Raw genomic sequence first — 13620 nt, 5'->3', positions numbered from 1 at the left:
AAAACTGGGACTATTGCTTTACCACCTTCTCAGAACTGGCATATCCAAATTTAACCTCATTTGCTATATCTGATCCACAGAAAAAGATTCCTAATCATGTCTGTATTTAATTAGATTCAAATAGTTTCAGAGAGGTTTTCAGCTTTGCAAGTTTGCAGAACATAGGGCTTAGACTTTTCCTCCTATCACAGAATATCAAGCCTTAGGTCTGACTTGGCTCATATACAAAGCAAAAACAGCCCTCTTTCCCCATTATCCCTTACTGTCATCAAGCTTGACAGCTGATACTTGGCCAGGATGCTAACAAACAGTGCAGCTCTAAAAGGAATAGCAAGATTATTTCCAGCCTAAATGGCAAGCTTTGCCAGGACAAAGCCACTATTAGAGCTGTTAGAACTTGCAAACTTTGGTTTCCCTATAAAGGTGCGTATCTCATTCTTTTACAGAGGACTTTCTTCTTCTTTCTCTGATTAATATTTTGTCTAATTCTGAAAGAATGTAAAAGTTGAGAAGATGTTTTTTTAAAAATTTATTGTTTTAATCTTTAATGATTTTATTATTGTCAATTGAGATTTTTTTTAGTGTTCTTTCTCAGAGGAAAACAGAAAAAACTTAGATAACTTTTTGACTTTGACCTTTATCATTTATTCTTAAGGCTTAAAGATGCCACAGAAACATGTTACATTGAATCCCTTGAAGGCAGGGAGGCCCTGAAGAGAATATGCAGTCTAAGAGTTGGGTTCAATGATCCTTGTGGGTCCCTTCCAACTCAGCATGTTCTGTGATTCTGCGATTAACCCCTGGTACAGTGCGTTTTCTCTTCTATTAGACAGCTGACAGATGACTCAGTAAATTTAGCTTGCAGCAATTACAGTGTCACAATTTGGGCAGTTAAAGCACTTTAGTAGGGTCACTTTATAAACTTTTTCTCAAAATGCATCTACATTTTTGCCCAATTCATGACATATCACACAATTTTACTCTTTCATGGACAAATTGTTTCACCTGAATTCACCTGAATTCATTTATTAACATGTTGCCTGTCAAATGAGTTGAAAAAAGTGTAGACTCCTTGTATAATCTCTGGAATTTGTAAATCTATAATGGATATTAAAGATACTAAAGAACTTTTATGCAGCAACACTACTGATTTTACTGCTACCACTTTTTCTTTGTCCTCCTTATTGTTATTCCATTTCTCTACATCTTTCCCTAAATCTGAGAAGGTAAGATGGTAGAAGGTGCAACCTTCAGCATGCATATCTCTGAAACATTCAACCAGCCAGCCTTCTCTCCCACCGTGGCTCTTCTGGATTAAATGAGGTGAGTTTATTTCTTCTTAGCTCTATTAGTTTACTTTATTCTAGGGTGATTTGATAGATATACTACTATTCAACCTGGTGCAGGAAGGATGTTGGTGATCCTGAAGGAACCTGGTACCCTTCAGGATTCCAGGACTTCCTGAGTATCACAAAGGCATGACTGGACATTAGCATACAAGAAAGCAATATCACTTAGAAATTTTATTGTTATGGTGCTCCTAACAGATACTGTCAGTTAAAATGTTCATGTCAGTAATTACCCCAAAATAAAACTTTGGGCTGTAGAAAACCTGACATTTTGAATAGGGTATTGTTCCCAGGCGTTGATATTGGACTCACTTATGTGCTGAAAGCACTGATATAGGGCTTAAAGAAAATAATTATTCCAGCTATTTTGTTCATTCTGGAGAGAAGCATTCAGTTATAAACTACTTTCATTTTGAAACTTGACTATCAAAATCTGAGGTCTTAATTTTTTGTTTCTGATAACTAAGGTTGGTAAATTGTACATTAATTCAGCTTTTGATGTCATTTACACCTTGGGTAACGATCAAATCATATTATTGTTAGACAAAACCTGTAATAAAATAACTTTCTAGTTTTTCAATTTTAACAAAACCAGTAAAAGATTGCAATAAATATCATGTGGAATAAAAGTTTCCTACTGCTGCTTGAATTTGTTGAATAGAATTACCCTTTGTTTGAAAAAAAATTGGATGCAAAACACACCACAACTCTCTCCATGGATATGCTTTTGGCCAGTGGCTTTTCTTTTTCAATTATACATCAGTCTGCCTCAGGGTTTGAGTAACAATGACTTACAGGAGTTTGCAAGGTGAAAAGAGGATTCTTTCACTTATTGAACCTAATGGGAACTTATTGCCAGAGTTAGAGAATTTTTTTAAAAACATCTTTCCTTCTGTAAAGTTTTAATTGTTTCTGTCCACAACACAAATCTGGCAGAAAGACATAATTATGTAGTAAGGTACCACTGTGTAGCTTTATGATTCTGTACAATGGTATTTTTAAATGATAGTTCAAACTAATAGAGGAGTTATTTTTATTCAAATGTCTTGCTTTGGTGTGTCATGCTGTTATAAATAACATTAATATTCAAACATAATGCATTATGTTTAACTCTACTACAGGGATAAATCATTATAAAGACTGAGTTTTTTAAAAGGATTGCCACTTGTCCTACTCAGTGCTACCATGAGTGCATTTTCAAGTACATGGCTGAACAGTGACCCACATATCCTTGCATGTGTTTACAGGGCTTCCAGTCAGGGGAAATCATCTTTACATTGCAGTTGGGGAAATTGAGCTAAAAAGCACTGTGACACAATGAATATGGAATGGCAGAATTTCATTTTGAATGCCATTCTAACCTTTGTTACATTCACATTAAAAAACAAAACAAAAAGGAAACAACCCCCCAAAACCACTGGGAACCGTCCTCATCAAACTAGGATTGACTGCAGACACTGTCAGCCACCATGGAAAACAATTGAAAGCAGGCATTTTAATAGGATTCTGGAAGAGCTGGGCTCAAAACTAAAAGTAATTTTGGGCTACAGTTTCCTCTGGCTTGATTTTGAACATATTTTTGAGAAAAAGGAAACATTTTTTTAAGCTTGGCAGCTGTCATGGAGCTCATGTGTGGTTGCTGACTGATCTGATGAAGAGAATAATTTGTAGACACAGTATATCATTAGGAATGACAGTGAGTCAGTGTGTAAGCTCTGGTTTCTGGCTGCTTAACATTTGAGGCAGGATTGTTACGCCTCCCAGAAAACATAATTTATCTTTTTTTTTTTTTCTTCTCATAAAATAAACACAAGCAAACAGTTCATTGCTAGGAACAAGCAAGTTAAGAACTTAAAATCTTTGAACGCATAGAACTGAGTGATAAAAGCAAGTTAAATTAAGCAGAAAATGCTGCTGATAATTTGGGCCATGTAGACTTGATAAAATTAACAAAGTTGAAATAATCTGAAAGCCTTTAGATTCTGAGAAGAAGCTTTATTTTCCCCATAAGAAGCCAGCATTTCCTTTAAATGAAATTAACCTTATCAGGTCACTTTTGGTTGCAGCTCAGTTATACCACTAACATTAACTTATGAACATCTGGAACAATTATTCCTTCTTCTTGGCTGAGCAGTGGGTAGCGCAAATCTAAGGGAGGTATTACTAAAGACACCAAGCAGTATTGATTATATACTCTACCTATGATTCCAGAAGCACGTGGGAGGACTTCATTGCCACAGTGATCTACTGCAACAAGCAAAATGAATTTAGATTTCATTGTTGGCAAGGGAATTAACTGGAAATTTAGAACTTACTAGGCTGTAAGATGGCTACTAGTAATCTAAAGTGAAATCTTGGTATTAATCTAATTAAAATATTTTATCCTACTTTTCTAATCCAAGGTACTCCTTTATCTTATATGATGTGCATTGCTCTGAACATCTGCCTCTCCCACACTCCTCCCTTTTCAAAAAGACAGTGTTAAAGCTAGAAAAAGTTCAGAGAGGGGCTAAAAAAATCAGACAATGATCAAATATATGGAATACTTTTCTACAAGGAGTAGGTTGGAAAAGTAGGACTCCTTGCTTAGAAAAGAAATAGTGTAAGAAACAAGGTAATGACCTGTAAAAACATCCACATTATCGAAAAGATGCAGCTCAAAATTTCTTCTGGTAAAAGAGCAAGGAGCCAGATGAAACTATTGAGAGTCATGCAAAAGGAACTAAAGGAAGTGATTCTGTCCATGATAGGTAGGTGAGCTATGGAGCTCCATGACATGACATGCAGTGATTGTTAAAAATTTACATTAGTTCAAAAAGCCATTAGGAAAATCAGTGGAATCTAAAAAGGCTATTAAATTCAAGCATACAAATTTTCATAGAGTAAGTCCCTGAGCTGAAAATATTGGAGGCTGTGAGGGAGTTCTGGGAAAGTATTGCTGCCCACTTGGTTGGTCCTAGTATTTTCCTCCAACATCTGCTCTTGACCACTATGTTGGGTAAGAAATATTAAGCAGAGGGACTTTGTTTGGATGCAGTCATTCCCATTTCAAAACATTAATCCTGTTGCAAGGAGTCTTTTTGGGATTAGGAAACTATAAAATATATTACAATCATAGAATATCCTGAGTTGAAAGGTCCCAAAAGTATCATCAAAGTCCCACTCCTGCGCAAGACATTGCAAAGAATCACACCATGTTCCTGAGAGCGTTGTCCAAACCCTTCTTGCACTCAGACAGGCTTGGTGCTGTGACCACTTCCCTGGGGAGCCTGTTCCAGTGCCCAACCACCCTCTAGGGCAAGAACCTTTTCCTACTATCCAGCCTAAATCTCCCAAACACAAATTTGGGTTAATCCCTCAGGTCCTGTCACTGGTCACCACAGACCAGAGATCAGTGCCTGCCCTCCTCTTCTATAGGATGAACAGACCAAGCAACCTCAGCCGCTTGTCATACAGCTTCCCCTCAAGGCTTTCACCACTTTTGTTGCCCTCCTTTGGACGCTTTCTAATATTTTAATATCTTTCTGATATTAAACCTAAGTGCAGTCACCACAGCTGCACACAGGACTCGAGGTGAGGCCGCCCCAGTGCAGAGCAGAATGGGACAATCCCCTCCCTTGCCCGGCTGGCGATGCTGTGCCTGATGCCCCACAGGACATGGTTGGCCCCCTGGCTGCCCGGGCACTGCTGACTCATGCTCAACTTGCCATCGACCAGGATCCCCAGGTCCCTTCCTGAAACTAGGAGAAACAAAGCTCTGAGAACACTGCCTCAGTATTCCTATAAGGTTGCCAAGTTACTATGTGCTTCATTATCTGCCTACAGAGACACTTGCACTTCTGAAAGAGAGGGGAAAATAGGACATCAAACTAGAAATGCTAATCCAACAGCTCTCCTAAGTTCATAATTACAATTGAGGAGCAATTATTAATAATTTAATACTTCAGGTAAATTATAGGACTGTGAACTGAGTCAGTATCCCACAATTTTTGTGGTTTATTAGTAACGAGGAGCATGTTTAAATCAAATGTATAAGGCTTAAATATGGCATTGTTTTCTGAGACATCTCATTTTAGGATATCTCTGGAAAAAGAATTGGTGAGGGAAGTTGTCCATTCATTACTACTGAAGAATCAAAACCTCCATTTCATATAACCAGCTGATACCTTCTTCCCCACCTCTTCCATATGCTCTCCTTGAGAGTTTAAAAGACAAATTTTCTTTTCAGAATGTTCTCTGACTCAGAGAGTGCCTGCGAGGTCACATAAGCAGCCTGGGTAATATGCTGAAAGAATTGTGGGGATTTTTTTCCCTTGAAAGCTTCATGGCATTCCAGAATACAGAGCATGATTCATTCTTCACTTTGCAAATTTTAATTAGACAGACCCTTGCAATCTAATGAGGAGTTTTACCCTTCCTGCTATAATTCATCCTTGCTGATGCCTTGCGTTCATGGAAACCTCATTATAATCCTTCTACGTTTCACATCTGGTTATCTGTCACGGTGTAACCCCCAGCTAGGCACCACAGCTGCTCCCCACGCCCTCCTTCCCTGATGGGATGAGGAGTAGAATCAGGAAGAGTGTACAAATTATAGGTTAAGAACAGTTTAATAACTGAGATAAAATAAAAATAACAGCAACAATTATAATGAAAAGGGAGACAACACCAAAATAAAAAAAAAAAATAAAAAGAGATAAATAAAGTCCAAGATAGACAAGCAGTGCACAATACAATCACCCAGCACCTGGAGACTGATGCCTGGTCCATCCCCAAGCAGTGATCAATCAGTAGCTCCTGGCCATTCTTCACAGTTTATATACTGAGCACGACATTCTATGGTATGGATTCTCCCTTTGGCCAGTTTGGGTCATCTGTCCTGGCCATGCTGCCTCACAGCTTCTTGTCAGCCTGCTCACTGGCAGAACATGGGAAACTGGAAATCCCTTGACTTAAAGTAAACACTACTTACCAACTACAAAAGCTTAAGTGTGTCATCATTAATCTCATACTAAATCCCAAAAATAGCCCTGTACCAGCTACTAGAAGAAAAATTAACTCTATTCCCGGTGAATCTAGGACATTAACTCAAAGCAACAAGCAAAAAATTAATCTTTGGATATGATTCTAAATTCTGAAAATTTGGACACATTTAGAAACAATGTCATTTCAAATGAGAGCATGCCAATCAACATCTCACTACAGCAAAAGATGTCTTCTTGAGGTTGTGGAGTTGATTTCAGAAATGAAGATTTTGGCGTTAAGAAGAAGCTATCAATTTCAGGCTGACTACAATAAATTGGTTCAGAATGAGCATTTATTTCTTCTGGGAATAGGAAGCACTTTGTATTTATTTTATGCACGGCCTGAATGAATGCTTGTCCCATCCTGAAGACACACAGCACCAAAAGAAAAAAATGTTAAAGCTGTCTAAAAGCAAGAAACTCACTGTTCTCTTTTTCTTGCCAAGGATTTGTGACTGATTACAAGTAATACCTTGTTTCCAATTCTCTTGCAGACTAGAATGCCTTCCAGGACGAAACAAGTAGATGCAAGAAGAAAGGCAGAGTGCATCATGTGCCAATCATTCTGGCTGACGCAGCAACTTTATGGGAACTTACTTCTCCCACTTCATTTTCCATTATTGGTATCTGAAAAGGCAGAGGAAAGATATCCAGGCTGTGCAAATGAGAGCATTGGGGGCACCTGTGATTCCAGTTCACTGTCAGTTTTGTGTGCATTTCTACTCCCAAGTAGCTGCCTAACTAATCTGATGTAAATTAATTTTTTACCCATTAAAATGTTGGTGTAATATTTAAAGGATGACAATTTAGAAGACCATATCTATCTTGTTTTCACTCAACAGTCTCCTGAATAACACTTTTCTGCTCTTGCTCCTTTCATGATTAACAAATATATGTTTATATTTTAGGATATTTCCTAATGGGAAAAGATAGAGGCATTAATATTAGGAGACATTTAGGCAAGGTAAAAGAAAAAGTTCTGATAATCTAGAATAAAGAGAAAATATACCTGTCATGCATTGCTACATACAGAAATAGGATTGTGCTGGGTACTTTTGAGTAACTGCAAACTGCAAACAATGCTGAAAATGTTGCCTAGTAAACTCAGTGTGCATATGTACATAAAGGTATCCTTATGGAGCAACTGCTGGAATGGATGGAAAGTATATTGGCTTTGCACTCCAAATGAGGTTATTTATTGGAATTTTCAGTTTGGCTTGTGGATCAGTTGTAAGTGAAATATTTAGATCTGTAATTTTAGGATGTTAAATTTTTAATACAATGTATTAGTCACCAAAGATTTTATACTATTTCAGTGGTGATCGAACATTACTTGAGATAATAACCTCTAATTGTGAGGAAGACTTGAAGTAAATATTTCTGTAATGGTTCATTTTATATGGACTACTAAAGAGAAGGAAGCATTGTTGTTTTGTTTTTTTCTAAATAGAAACATTGTTGCAGTCTTATTTAACATAACTTTAATAATGTTGCTATGGTAATAATTTAAGAATTGCATTTGCTTTTATCTTGCATATGCTAATTCTGAAGTCAGCAGGGATGCCTCTAAGCTTATGAAGTTTTCTAAAGATCAGACTTGGATCTATAAGTTTGAATTAAAGCACCTGCCAGTAACAGCTATAATGGATTGGTCACCTTATTTTCTTCTGCCATCTCCTTCCTACATCCCTTTTGAGAATTCGTGAAAAGTTTTACACTTAGAGTTAGCATATAACAAATCTGTCATGTATAAATTAGCCTGAATAGCAGCTATATAATTCAAAGAAAATTCTGTATTTAGATCAGAAGTCTTATTATATAATGAATTAGAATTGCATTCAGTTTCCTTAGCACGGAAAGCAGCGTTAAAAGAGTGTTAAAAATGGACTACTGGAATTTATTGATTTTGCTAATCCATCTGATTACACATATAATTTCTCGTTAATAAATATTGCTAACGTTAAATAGTAATTCAAATAAGATACAGTGATCTTTAAGATATGAAACTCACTGCACAAACTTTGAAATGTTCTGATAAAATTTGTCAAACATTCTTCACACTTTTGGAAAATAAAAAATCCAAAATCACATCTACAGCTAGAAGTACTGACCCCTGAGATATACCACAAGTTACAGGCCTCCAGCTAGGCTCTGCATGGCTGAACACAACCCTCTGGGATCTGCCATTCAGCCATTTCTCAACCCACTGCACTGTCCACTTGCTCAGCCCACCCTTCCTAAGTTTGCCTATGAGTATCTTGTGGGACACAGCATCAAAAGCCTTGCTGAAGTTAAGGTTAACGTTCATGGCTTTCTCCTCATCTACCAGGCAGTCATTCCAGGCTATTGGATAGGTCAAACAATATCTCCCCTTGCTGAATTCATGTTGACCACTCCTGTTGACCTTCTGTTCCTCCACATGCTCAGCGACATCCAGAACGAGCAGCTATCCCACCCCTTTACCAGGGATTGAGGTGAGGCTGACTGTCCTGTAGGTCCCTGGGTCCTCCTTTCTGCCCTTTTGAAGACTGAAGTGCCATTGGCTTTCCTCCAGTTCTCAGGCACCTTTGCGGTTCTCCATGACCTTTCAAACATGATGGAGAGTGGCTTATCAATAGCACCCATGCATGTATTCCATCAGGGCCCATGGATTTGCCATTATCAAGTTTGCCTAATTGATCTCTAACCCTATCCTACTCTACCAAAGGAAACTCTTCCTTCCTCCAGAGCTTCCTCTGTATCCATTGTCACCAGGACACCAACCTCATTCAGCAGTGGGCTGACATTTTTTCTAGTCTTCCCTCTCTTACTGATACAATTGAATAAGTCCTTCTGGTTGTCCTTGACATCCTTTGCCAGCTTTCATTCCAAATGGATCTTAGCCTTTCTTTGTCACACCCCTGCATGCTCTGACAACATTCCTATATTCCTTCAAAGTGGCCTGTCCCTTTTTCCACATTCTGTACACTTTCTTCTTCTGTTGGAGCTTTGCTAGAAGCTTCTTGCTCATCCATGCAGGTCTCCTGACCCCTTTGCTTGATTTCTTACTCGCAGAAATACAAAGATACTGAGCTTGGAGGAAGTGATGCCTGAATATTAACTAGCTCTCTTCCAGAGCCCTAACCCATGAATTTCTCCAAGTAGGACCTTTAAGAAAACAGTTAGCTTTCCTGATATGTGGGGTTGTAATCCTGATTACTGCCTTGCTTCTTCCATGCAGGATCCTGAGCTCCACCATCAAATGGTCACTGTGACCAAGACTGCCTCCAAACTTCACATCCGCAACCAGTCCTTTTTTTGTTAGTACAAGGTCCATACTAAGTTCAGTTGACCAGAAAAAATGTCTTATGAAATGGAGGATTGTCTAGTGTAAATACTTGTCATGAACTACAGGTATCTTTTGGTGATGACTGCCTCAGTGGCTTGCACTAGAGAACAACAGGAACCATCAAGGGTTTCTTAGAAAGTAAACTCCTCTAACTGAGGTTTTCTAACTTTAAGTATTTTTACTGGTCGATTTTGAGTAACTGCTGCTTTTTCTACACTGGCCAAGGTTGAGACTTTGATTGTTATGCCTGAGTATGACAAGAAAGTGGTGGTTCCTGGAAAACAAAAATGTGAATATAAAATTCAGAAGTACCCAGGTGACTTACAGTTCGTGTTCACAGACAGTTAATCCACAGAAAAGGAGGGAAATAACTTAAAACACCACTTCCTTTCTAGGCAGCTTCTGAATTACATCAGAAAAGCGCTTGTAGATTGGACTCACTTGCTTTAGCCTAGCAAGGTTAACCTCCCAAGGCTTCTCTAAATGCACAGAAAGGAGATAACTTCATCTAGAGTGGGACTCAGCGCAGGACCCCTCATCACAGAATGACATTTTCCAGTCTTGTAGTTATAATGGAGAAATTACTGTGGTGTATTCATGATGCACTAATTGGGCCATGAACACAAGTATTTACAAATCTATGTTTAATTTTCATCCAAAAAATGTAAGTTCTTATTTAATACTATCTTTTGAAATTCTAGTTGACATATTTTTCACTGATTATGCCAGAGAAATTGTATGTTTTGTTGAGAAATTCTGGCAGGCAATACTCAACTTTCTCCTTTACTATTTGGATTATTCATAAAATGTAGTTGTTCCAGTTTCCACTCTTCACTTCTTGTAGGAAGAATGTACTATTCCTATTACAGGAAGTTTAATCATTCCTTTGTCATTGTGAGAGTCTAAAATGTTAATGGTCAATGACTGATCAGGCATTTGCAAAAGCAGCAGGTGCTTTGCTGAGGATGAGCACGGTAACAGCCCAGGTGCAGAGGGTGCGAGCACCAGGGATTAACCATGAAAAATCAGCATTTGTTTAGCAAGAAGATGGGTTTTGAGATAGATAAGGGAAAAGGTTCATAAGAAGCAGATCCTGCAAGGTGCGATAATGCTTTTTACCATGCCAGTGTCTGTTACACAAGTGGCTCAGTTCGCCCCCCGCACTGTCAGCTGGGGAAGGTATTGGAGCATTCACGTGATTCATCCCTTCTGCTGTGGCATAACTGGTTCAGCTATGGTGACATGAGAGGCACCTGTAGCTATCACATTTTAGAAGGTGTCATAAACCATCAAAGACCCCCGAAGCATGCCCAAACTAAATTCTGGGAGCACTGCCCATGATCCACCGTGTTGCAGCACAGCCACAGTGCTGCAAAAGACAGTGTAAAACTCCCCCCAAGGGGAGGTACCGGTGTGTTCCCACATAGCCTGAGCATATATTAAGGCATTGAACTTTGTGTTTCACAGACTTCCCCCACAGCCGATGGATCAAGACTGCAACAACCACTTTTGACAGACATCAAAATTGCAACAATCAAGTCTTGTTGCTGGATCCCTGCATGGTGATACCTTTCTATTCTTAGCCTTTCTTTCTATTTTTTTCTTTTCATTATACATTTTCTTAAGTATGCTTTTATATTGTTGTATTACTTTATATAAAAATAACCAAAATGGCTACATACCTCCTTTCCATTGCAACCAAATTGTTCTAAAGTAAACCCTACACGTGTATATATTTATAAACACTGATCATTTACTGTTGTATCACTCTAATCTGCTCCAAGGCATCTATTTACAAGAACCTGAGTCACCCTGGCCTTCAGGTGCGCTTCTGTAATGGTCAGAAATAAACAGATAAAAAGAAACATAGATATCATCCTGTAAAAAGGAGACACAGTTACCTATCACATCTGTAAAAGCAGAAATCTTGCTGCTTGGAAACACACAGATGAATAAATGACTGGGGATAATTACATTGCCAGCAGCTGAATTTATTGTGAACTTTGGCAGCTAAAATGTCATTCATGTCTCAAATGGCACAGTCAATTAAATCAGTTATAAAATATGCAGCAACTGTTAAAATGCTTCATTTTCCACATTTTGCATTAAGTACATTGTTAAAAATCAATGTTTCTACACCATAAAGTCCTTTAGAAGGACAGGTGCCTTCTATCACTAATTCTGCAATGAAAGTTTCTTTTTTCTTTCTTTGAATGTGGCTATCCATTCAGTTCCATAGTGAACAATCAGTAGCATGATCAGTACAAAAAATATTTTTGAAACCTTTATCTATTCTGCCCTTTCTGACAGCATAAATAGTAGCAGTTACAATTACAGATAGTAAAATAAATGGTAGCAAAACCACTGGTCACATATCTCTTCTCAAATGAAGCTTATCTTGAGAAATGAGCACAGAACAACTTATATCCCAAGTAAGCCCAAGGTGAGTGAAAATTATCAATTTGACAAACCATAAAGAAATAACAGAGACACATCTTCATTATGTACCATTTATATGAAAAAGCTACAGCTATGTGATTAGAGGTTGTAACAACAAATATCTACAGACATTTGACATTGAGAGACACTTCTTAACAAACACTTGACAGCTTATTAAAGCTGCTTTGCTAAGATGGATAAAGGCAAAGGCATTCATAATTAAAGCAACTGTTGTCCTTAATTATCCTCTAGCTTCCTGTGTGCTAGATTTCCTGAGGGACAAGAATCTGGAGATGGGTCATGTCAGATAGGCACATTACTCAGAAGAATAAATACTTTCTATAATTCATGTGTTCCCTACCTTTGTATGAACTACAGGATTTTCCAGTCTGGGCTAACTCTAGAAGGCCGATATGTAAGGACAACTTCTGCTTTTGTTGCAGCAATGTAACATAAAGGTCAGTAAGGAATGGGCTTCTCCCATCACTGTCAAGTCATATGGTGACTTCTGCATCTAAAGCAGTGGTAAGCTCCCTAAGCAGAATAACTTTCCCCAAACTGTCATTATTTTCAAAGTGATCTGGTCTTCTTGTCAAGCACAAGAGCATTACAGCTTGCTGCCAAGCACTAGAGCATTACAGATTGCTGACATTTGAAATACAAATGGGAGAAAGGTTTGTGTCTGTTCCCGCCAAAGACCTAGAGATGCCCTCTAAGAGTACTCTGTTAATCTCCCCAGTTTGAGATGCTTTCAGGGACTTAGAATACCTAAATCTAGAAGGAGCAGAAAAATGGTTATGCAGCTAATCTCCAGCTATCCCTTTCCTGTGCCCAAACAGTAGCCTGGTTTGGCTACTGTTTAACTTCCAGAAACCCAGTCTTAATGGGAAAGGATCAAGACAGAAAGAGGAAATCTATCACTTCCTCTGAAAACTGTTTTTCCACTCATTAATCAGTATTAAAACTCTGTGTTTTCATATTTGATTTGTCTGGTTTTAGCTTCCAGACACTGATTTTTGCCTTTCTTTCTCTTATAGCTCACCAAGTGTCTCAACAGAGATTTTCTCTGTAGGACATTGTGAAGCCACTCACATTAATTGTCACTAACTTTGTTTTGCATAAGCTATAGTGATTGAATTCTTTGTATCTCCCTCAGGATGGCATTTTCTTTAACCTTTGAATAGCTTTCTCCACCCATTGTGATTTCTCAGTAATATTTTTGTGTAGCGTGAACCCCTATTGCTACTCATTATGCTTGTGTTGGTCTTTTCATTACTTAAGGAGAAGTCAAAGTCACTTCACTGTTGCTGCTCTGTAATACCAGTTACATTTCTTCTTTCAAAATCATTTAAAGATGTGTTAAAAGCATATGCTTTTGACATTTTTTCAGTACATATTCAGCATTTCATACTGTTTATGTTTAGTTTTGTCTGCGGCTAAAATAATTGCATTCAGTGTGATTGAACCTTGTTTATCACTA

At 38.1% G+C, this 13620-nt stretch overlaps 1 long non-coding RNA gene across 1 annotated transcript; it reads left to right on the top strand.

Moving 5' to 3' along the window:
• The first annotated feature begins 223 nt into the window (after positions 1-223).
• LOC125326313 lies at positions 224-7169 on the top strand. Its single transcript, XR_007203755.1, has 3 exons — positions 224-423; positions 1227-1323; positions 6868-7169. It is a non-coding gene; the product is annotated as an uncharacterized LOC125326313 (long non-coding RNA).
• Positions 7170-13620: the final 6451 nt, after the last annotated feature.

The sequence above is a fragment of the Corvus hawaiiensis genome, chromosome 5 (genome assembly GCF_020740725.1).
Source record: "Corvus hawaiiensis isolate bCorHaw1 chromosome 5, bCorHaw1.pri.cur, whole genome shotgun sequence".
Lineage (NCBI taxonomy): Eukaryota > Metazoa > Chordata > Aves > Passeriformes > Corvidae > Corvus > Corvus hawaiiensis.
The sequence above is the reverse complement of the archived record's forward strand: the minus strand, read 5'-3'. Positions and strand labels throughout refer to the sequence as shown.